Source organism: Pteropus alecto, unplaced genomic scaffold (assembly GCF_000325575.1).
Source record: "Pteropus alecto unplaced genomic scaffold, ASM32557v1 scaffold669, whole genome shotgun sequence".
NCBI classification, from domain to species: domain Eukaryota; kingdom Metazoa; phylum Chordata; class Mammalia; order Chiroptera; family Pteropodidae; genus Pteropus; species Pteropus alecto.
The window spans coordinates 916619-924835 of record NW_006442554.1 but is presented as its reverse complement, the minus strand read 5'-3'; positions in this window follow the sequence as shown (position 1 = coordinate 924835).

The window sequence follows — 8217 nt, the reverse complement described above, 5'->3', positions numbered from 1 at the left end:
ATGGTCTGCCCTGCAGTTGCCCTGGGCCATTATGGCATCCCCTTTTTGATGTCCTCTGCAGTGCATGACTGCTACTTTCTTGGAGGTCCACACAGTATCTAAGAGTTCTAGAATTTCCTTTCCATATTTTACATCTTTTCCCTTGGAATCGATTAGACCCTCCTCTGTACAGGGCTCTGTATAAATGGAGGGTGGTGAAGGCATACTTAGAGTCAGTATATACGTTAGCACACAGTCGTGCTGCCAGCTGAAGTGCGTGGGTCAAGGCGATGATCTCTGCCTTCTGTGCTGAGGTTCTCTCAGGCAGAGGTTTTGTCTCAATGGTGGAATGTAGGGTCACCACAGCATATCCCACAAGGTGTTCTCTTCCCCTCACAAAGCTGCTACCATCAGTGTAATATTCTACATCAGAGTCCTTGAGGGGCTGGTCTGTCATGTCAGGTCAGCTGAAAAACACTTAATCCATGACTTCAGTGCAATCGTGGTCTGGCTGGCTGGGCTCAGTGGGTAGCAAAGTGGCTGGGTTCAGGGTTTGTACTATTTCTAGGCAAATGCATGGGTTCTCACACAGCAGTCCTTGGTATCTGACCATCTGGGCATTAGTTAGCCAATATTGTTTCTTGTGGAGAGTGGGTTGTAAGCTGACAAGGTCCTTGCAATCTGTGAGGCCAACCAAGGGTTGCCTCACCTCCAGGAATCCTCCTAAGAATGAGGATGTAGGAACTGGTTGAAGAACAATGTGGTGTTGATGGAAATGCAAATGATTATAGCAGGATGAGTAGGTTAGGTGGGGATAATCTTATTTTAGCCAGCAAATGTATGCTCTTGTATAAAAGCAACTTGCAAAAATAAAATCGCTCTCTACTCCATCATCAGTGGATAGTGGGCCTCCCGATCCCAGCTGTCTTCTTTCTTTTCTCAATCTCCCACCATTCCCACTCAGTATTATATTCCAGGGCTGCACTGGACGTGGAAGGATTTACCACTTGCTGGACGCAGCAGATGGCTCCCAGACAGGGACCTGAGTAAGGGAAGACTCAAACAGGTAAGGTGAGAAGTCTCCCTCGGGAAAAGCGTATGCAAAAGAGGAGGAGGGAGAAGATACAGGTAACAGCCTAGCAGAACTCAAGAAACGTACGTTAAATAAATTTAAGGAATAGTCTAATAGTCGGGAGTAAAATATGGGACAACAAGGGTCAAAAGACCACAACATTTTTGTACAAATGCTTAAGACTATGCTTAGAGCTAGAAACTATAAAGTGAAAGGAGAACAATTAACAGAATTTTTAAGTTTTGTGCAAGAAATTTGTCCTTTGTTCCCAGAGGAGGGAACTGTAAATAGTCAGACTCAGGAGAAGATTGGGAAGCCATTATGAGGGTGCTGTACCTCTAAAGGGCCTGATAAGATCTCCATTTTCATTCTCTTTATGGGCTTTAATAAGAGACTGTCTTGTTTCTACCTGGGAGGATCAAAGACTCCCAGGAGAAGAAGGTAATGAGTGTGTTACTACACTGCGGAGGACTTTGGAGGGGCATGAGGACCTTCATACTCCTCCACCGCCTTCTGCTCCTCCACCACCATTGCCTCCTGAGTATGAGCAAGAAATAGAGAGGGAAGCTCACAGAGATCAGCAGGCTAGGGGAGGAAAGGACAGTCAGGAATGGATTTTAACTGGCTGAGTCAGCACCCCCAGGGAAGTTACAAATACTGATGATGGTAATATATGAGTATGTGCATGACTTTTGATCTATATTAGTCTGTAATATGGTGGTTCAGTTGATCTATATTATATGTAATATGGTGGTTCAGTTAAGAATTCGAATTATGATGGAAAGGAAAATGTATGTTTTTAGTAATAGAATATATGAAGTATAGAGATTTATTTTGAGGAAAATTAAAGGAAAGGTGTCTTAAAGTTGGTTATTTCTGAATGAGTGAAAAGAGGCAAACTGAAGGAATGAAAAAAAGTAGTAGAAGGTTTATAAAAAAAAGTCATGAGAGGAAATTTTATGTGATTAAGCTAAACAAGATTGGAAATTTAAATGCCAAAAGTAAACTAATGCAAAATTAAAGTTGTGTTTTATTGTTTCTTAGACTATTAGTCTGCTACTGATGTTATGGAAGTTTTCTGAGTAGAAAACAAGGATTCCATGATTAATCAAAGTAATTTCTGTGTTTTATGTTGCCTTAACCAGTTTTCTGAGGCTTTTAGAGAATTTATTAACATTAGTCCAATGTCTGAAGGCCAGATACTCCTAGCTATACATTTCATAACTCGATCTGTGCCCAATATTTAAAGGAAGCTCCAAAAGTTGAGGTCTAAACCCCAACCCTTCAGGCTGCCTTGGTGCCAGAAGTCTTTAAAGTGTCCAATGACTGGGACTGGTCAAAGAAGGAAGCAAAGTACAAAAAGGGCACGAATTTTAGCTGCCGTAATACAGGGACCATCTCAAGGTGACCTAGGCAATAAAAACCTTGCAGGCCTGTAGGGCCTCGATCTTGGTTGGCCAAGAGTGACATTGTCAGGACTGAGGCATAATCAATGTGCAAACTATAGAATGAAGGGCACTAAAAGGGCAAATGTTCATCCAGCCCTGGGAAGCTGGGGAGGGGTGGACCTCATAAGCTCTCACCCCACATAGTAAGCCTCTCATGAAGGGGCTGCTCTCTTCTCCAACAGCGGAGACTCAAGTGCTTGCAAGCTCCAGTTCTAGGAAAATCCACCACGATCACAACAGTGGAACCTCAGGTCACCCTCGACATGGCAAGAAGGAAAAACTGAATTTTTACTAGATACTAGAGCTACCTACTCTGTCCTGACCCATCCCATGGGCCTCTCTCCAATGCTAACTGCACAGTGACAGGAATAGTCAGCCCTCAAGGCAAACAGAAAGGCCCTACCAAGTTTTGTTAAATTCCCAAATGCTGTCAAATTACAAGTAAGCAACAGCTGGGTACACTTATCTCGAATTAAACCAGTTTCTTATGAGTCCTCACAGGTTCCTCCAGAAAATAAACCGGAAAGTGCAACCTATTCCTGTGAACTCTTGGAAGATCTTAAGCTCTTGTTCTGGAAACTAGATAAATCCACATGTCCTAGGGAATCAGGGAACTTTTGTGTACCTTGAATGAACAAACTGCCATGAAAAAGTAACTTCATTGCCAATTATCTATCTCTACTATTAACTTTGACTTGTCTTTTCTATCTTTTTGTGCCTCCAGGGCCCTTAGATAGGCTTTCAGAGATTTTTATTCCCAGTAGGCAGGAACTACAGCCCTATCTCAGCTTTGAAGAAGTTACAGAAGGCAGACCTCAACATCCCCTTAAGATTAAGGGAATAAAATCTCTGAAGGGAAATAATATAGGGAGAAAGCAGAAAAATCGAGGTGTTGATCAAGACTCATTCAGAGACTACAATGCCTCTGAATGGGATTAAATTACATTTCCAAGGGATTTATTGTGGATCCTGCAAAATTGGCTAAGAAAACTAGATGATTTGAGAGGCTTTAACTCTTACAATTTTCTTAAACATACTGCTTGGTACTTAATTAGTCTGCCATTGTTGCTGTTAACAAACTTCAAATACAAAAACAAAAAGGGGGAGTCAGCCCCATAACTCTTCAAAATATATTAAATCATGTACTTTTTACTTTAAATGTTTTGAATACAGATGACAATGGTCGAACAGCTGCAGAAAGGTTCTGGTCCCCTTCAGGGAATCCATGAGCAGTAGTTCATTGGAAAGATCCATTAACTAATGAATGGCATGGCCCTGATCCTGTTTGAGTGTGGGGACAGGGGCATGTTTGTGTTTTTCCTAAAGGTACAGACGGACTTCGTTGGCTGCCTGAGAGGCTGGTCAGGAATTGTGAAGATGGCGGATGGATCAGACCTGGAGAAGCTCACCTGGAGGGTACATAGCCTCTTTGATGACCACCCCAAAAGGACACATTCAAAAGGACTTGTGGTGAGCTTTTACAGCTTTGGACTTTGTTAATCTACCTGATTTGTCTACTGAAAATTTGAATATTAAGCATAGCTATGGGGTTCGAGCCTATGTTGCTGCCCCCTATGTTTTTCTAATTGGACAATTGCAAACAAATGCTTCAAATGGACTTCTTAATGTATCTTGTACCAATTGTAATTTAACTAATTGTGCAGGTCCCCATAATAAGGGGGTATGTGTAACTACTGTAATCTATAATCAATGTAAGTGGAATTGGCAATGGGTGCGATTGCATTTACAAGGTATTTGGCATTCTGCCTATAAAGGGGTATGTGTAACCAATGTAACCTATAATCAATCTAAGTGGAATTGGCAATGGGTGTGATTGCATTTACAAGGTATTTGGTATCATGATAATTTCAATTTAGATTTGCATAATTTGCATCAGGAGATTCTGGATATACATAATGCAAAAGATACTATTATTAATCCAAAAGATTTAGCTAAAGATTTTTTAGATAGTTTGCAAGGGTTTAATCCTTTGAATATGCTTAAACATACTTTTTGGATTTTAGCTGGAATTGTATGTTTACTGGAATTGTATGTATTCCTTTGTGCTTTTTCAGTCGGCTGCTGAATCCTCCAATGACAAATAGCACAGTCTCATATTACATTGCATGCTCTGTGGCTTAAAAATAAATAGGAAGGAGGAGTCTCTTGTACTCCAGTAATGTTAATACTGAATATGGTACTCGAACTGTCAGTTCTTGCCCCATAGCCAATTTGTCTGCCCCTGACACAAGGAGGGCTGCGGCTGTGAGTGCTCGCAAGCAGGATGGCCAGCCCTGGGCAACAGAGTCAAGCTGTTTGTAGAGATAAGCCACGGGATGGTGCCAAGATCCTAGCAGTTGGGTTAAGACCCCTACTGCGACACCCATGAGCTTGTGTACATACAGAGAGAAAGATTTGGTTAAGTCTGGGAGTCATAGTCTGGGGGTATTAGTCAGTGCCCATTTGATTTCTTCGAAGGCTTTCTGTTGTGTAGATTCCCAGAGCAGGGGCTCCCGTTCTCCCCCTTTGTAGCTTCATAGAGGGGTTTGGCCAGGATGGAGAAATTAGGTATCCAGATTCTGCAGAAGCCAGTTGCTCCAAGGAATTTGAGGACTTGTTGCCAGGTGGTAGGGACAAGAATCGAGCAGATCGTTTGTTTCCTTTTTGAGCTGAGTTGGTGTTGTCCCTGCGACAGGTGGAAGCCGAGGTATTTGATGCTTTCTTGTCAGATTTGAGCCTTTCTTTTAGAGAACTTGTAACCTGCTTCTCAGAGGAGATTGAGGAGTAGATGCGTTCCTTCCATGCATTCCTCATGGGTCTTCCCTGCTAAGAGGAGGTCATCTACATACTGGAGTAATGTACAGCTGTGTTGGTCTGCTGGGAAGGCCTTTAAATCTGAGGCTAGAGCTGTTCCAAAGATGGTCGAGGAGTTCTTGAACTCCTGAGGCAGTCGTGTCCATGTCAACTGGCCCTTATCTCCGCTTTCAGGGCTTTCCCATTGGAAGGCAAAGATTGGCTGACTTTTGTATCTGCTGGCAGCACAGGCTTCTTTTTTTTCAATGACCTTGAGAGGGTGCCAAGGCTCAGGCTAGGATGACCCTACAGTTCTCCTCTAGGAAGACTCTCAACCAAGGGGGTCAGCTGCAAACTATTGCCTCCCAAGAATCAATATAAGGGAATTAGTCTGGGTGGCCAGGTTGACCGGTAATGACTTGAGAGACTTTTGCAATGACTTACTTATCAAGAGCTTCCTCTGCTGGCCACCCAATGCCAAAAGAGGGCCAGTCGATCTCACAAAAGGTGCAGAATTTCTGTGGAGTGAGTTTAACTCCATAATCCCTTGAATAACCCTTTTTGAAATTGTTAAGCATACAATCTAAAGGTGTCTGTTTACTCTGTTGTCCACCCATCCTTCCACCCATGGTCGGTGACGCACATGCACTCAGAGACTCGCTTCACTTGTCTACAGCCCTTGCCCTCGCAGGGATCTTTCAGGCGCCTCTTAGCAATTGGTGGGTCGGTATAAAGCCCTGAGTCAGATCACTGGAGTAGACTCTTCATGGAGATCCAGTGACACCACCCTAAGCTGTATGAGGTTCGCCACGGAATGGCAGATAAGAGCTCAACTCTCGCTTTGTTGTCAGGTCACATCTCAGTCACACACAATCACACATCAAACACTCCACCCTCCTCCCTATATACCTGAAAGGTCATGGTTTCCTCTAACAAATGTAATCAAGTGACCTCGGGAGTTGATCAGACTCCCCTTCTGTCTTCTAAGGAACAGGCTGTTTCTGGGACCCGAGTCCTTACCACTCAGTTGGGCGGTGCTCCTGGGTTGGTTCCTTCGCCTCTCTGGGTTCCGTTTTGTTCTCAGAGAAACCTCCGCGGTCCACTGAAAGAGTTGTCCTACCCTACAGACAATAGGTCTGCTGGCACGCCAGGTGAAGTCTGCTTCTCCCAGCATCCCGAGGGACAGACCCCAAATGCAAAAGAGGTGAAAAACTGCCATCTCTGGATCCTGGAGGAGCCCCCAGAAATATTGCGGGATTCTCAAATGGAGAGACGGGACACCGAGGCAATAAGCAGGAAGCAGCATTTATTGATGCTGGCACCGGCTCAGCGAATTCTTATCCAAAGGCTGAGCCCCAGTTGTAACATAACGGGCAGTTTTATACAGTCTTGTCATTCTTACACAGCCACAGATATAAGGAAGAACATTGATTGATTGACAAGCTATGAGAAAACTGATGTTAGCTGGAGAGTCCTTGAGGTGGGGGCGGGGGGGCAGTCAGGAACAAACTTGTTCGAGCAGGAAGTGTTCAGACAGAGTCAGGAAGCCACCATATTATGGAGTGTTCTTTAAGGGATGCTGTAGGAGCAGTAAATTCCCTAGCCTGGGAGATACCATAAGGAGAGAGGACAGAGAAGTAGCGGTGGTAGCATCCAATCCCACTGCACTGAGGCAGGGGAGTGAGGACTTAAATGTGCCCATAATCTTAATCAGCCTCCACACTAGCTAAGCCACCCCAACTATAATAATAGGTATCAATAAAAGTAAGTTTTAAATTGATATGGCCTATGGTTGTTTTCTCTAATGTAATGTGTCAATAAAAGCATCTTCTTGGACACTATTATTCATAGTCCCTTGTAAAATAAAATCTAAGTAATAATTATGCAAATGCAGCATTAGGACACATTTTCAACCCTGCTGCACAAGTGTGTTGCTCTTTAGCACCTCAAATATGGAAATTATGGAGATGCCATTGCCCCTCTGGGAGATGTCACAGGACAGAGGTGACAAGAATCCAGTATATCCCTTCAGTGGATGAACTGCTACACATTCTTCAAAACCCAACCCACACACAGCCTATGGGAAGCCCTTCCTGACTGTGATATGAGTCCAATGGCAGCTTAAGGCCCCCCATAAACCAGCAGATGGGAAAGGACACAGCCCTGAGATCTGTTGTCCTCTATCTTTGTGCCCTTAAACCAGTCACGTGCTTTTCAGGCCCCAGTTCAACATTCTGGACAGTAGAATGCCGGACTGATTACAGAATAGTCCTCTCTCTCTCCCACAGCCCTGGATTGGATATTTTTTTTGTTGAGTGAACAAATAAAAGAAGAAATTGATACCATGGGAGCTTGCTAACGCATATTCATGTTTAAAAATGTTCCCAGCATTATTGTTAATTTTCTTGGGTATGATGATGGTACTGCTGTTATTAAAAGAAGGAGGAGGAGACAGAAAAAGAAAAGGGAAAAAAAGCATATGTCAGAGATTTATACCTAAGTTTATGGGTGAAATAATATGAAATCTGTCCAGGATGCAGGACAGTCAGTAGTAGAGTTTAAAAGAAGACAATGATTTCCTATTTAAAGTGGCAATCCCCCAGAATTTATAACTCACATTGCTCTGCCCTATCCTCCCCTCTTTAGCAGTTACCACCTCTTAATAATCAATGTTTATAGCTCTCTTTCCCACTAAGATGACAGGTCCACGATAGTAGAGATTCGGGGTCTCTTTTGTTTTAGCAAACATTAAATAGCAAAGATGAAAAAAGAGAAAGGACACAAATAAACAAAATCAGGGATGAAAGAGGGGAAATTATGACTAATATCACAGAAATACAAAGGATCATACAAGAATATTATGAAAAAGTATATAACACCAAATTTAATAACCTAGAAAAAATGGACCAGTACTTAGAAAAATAC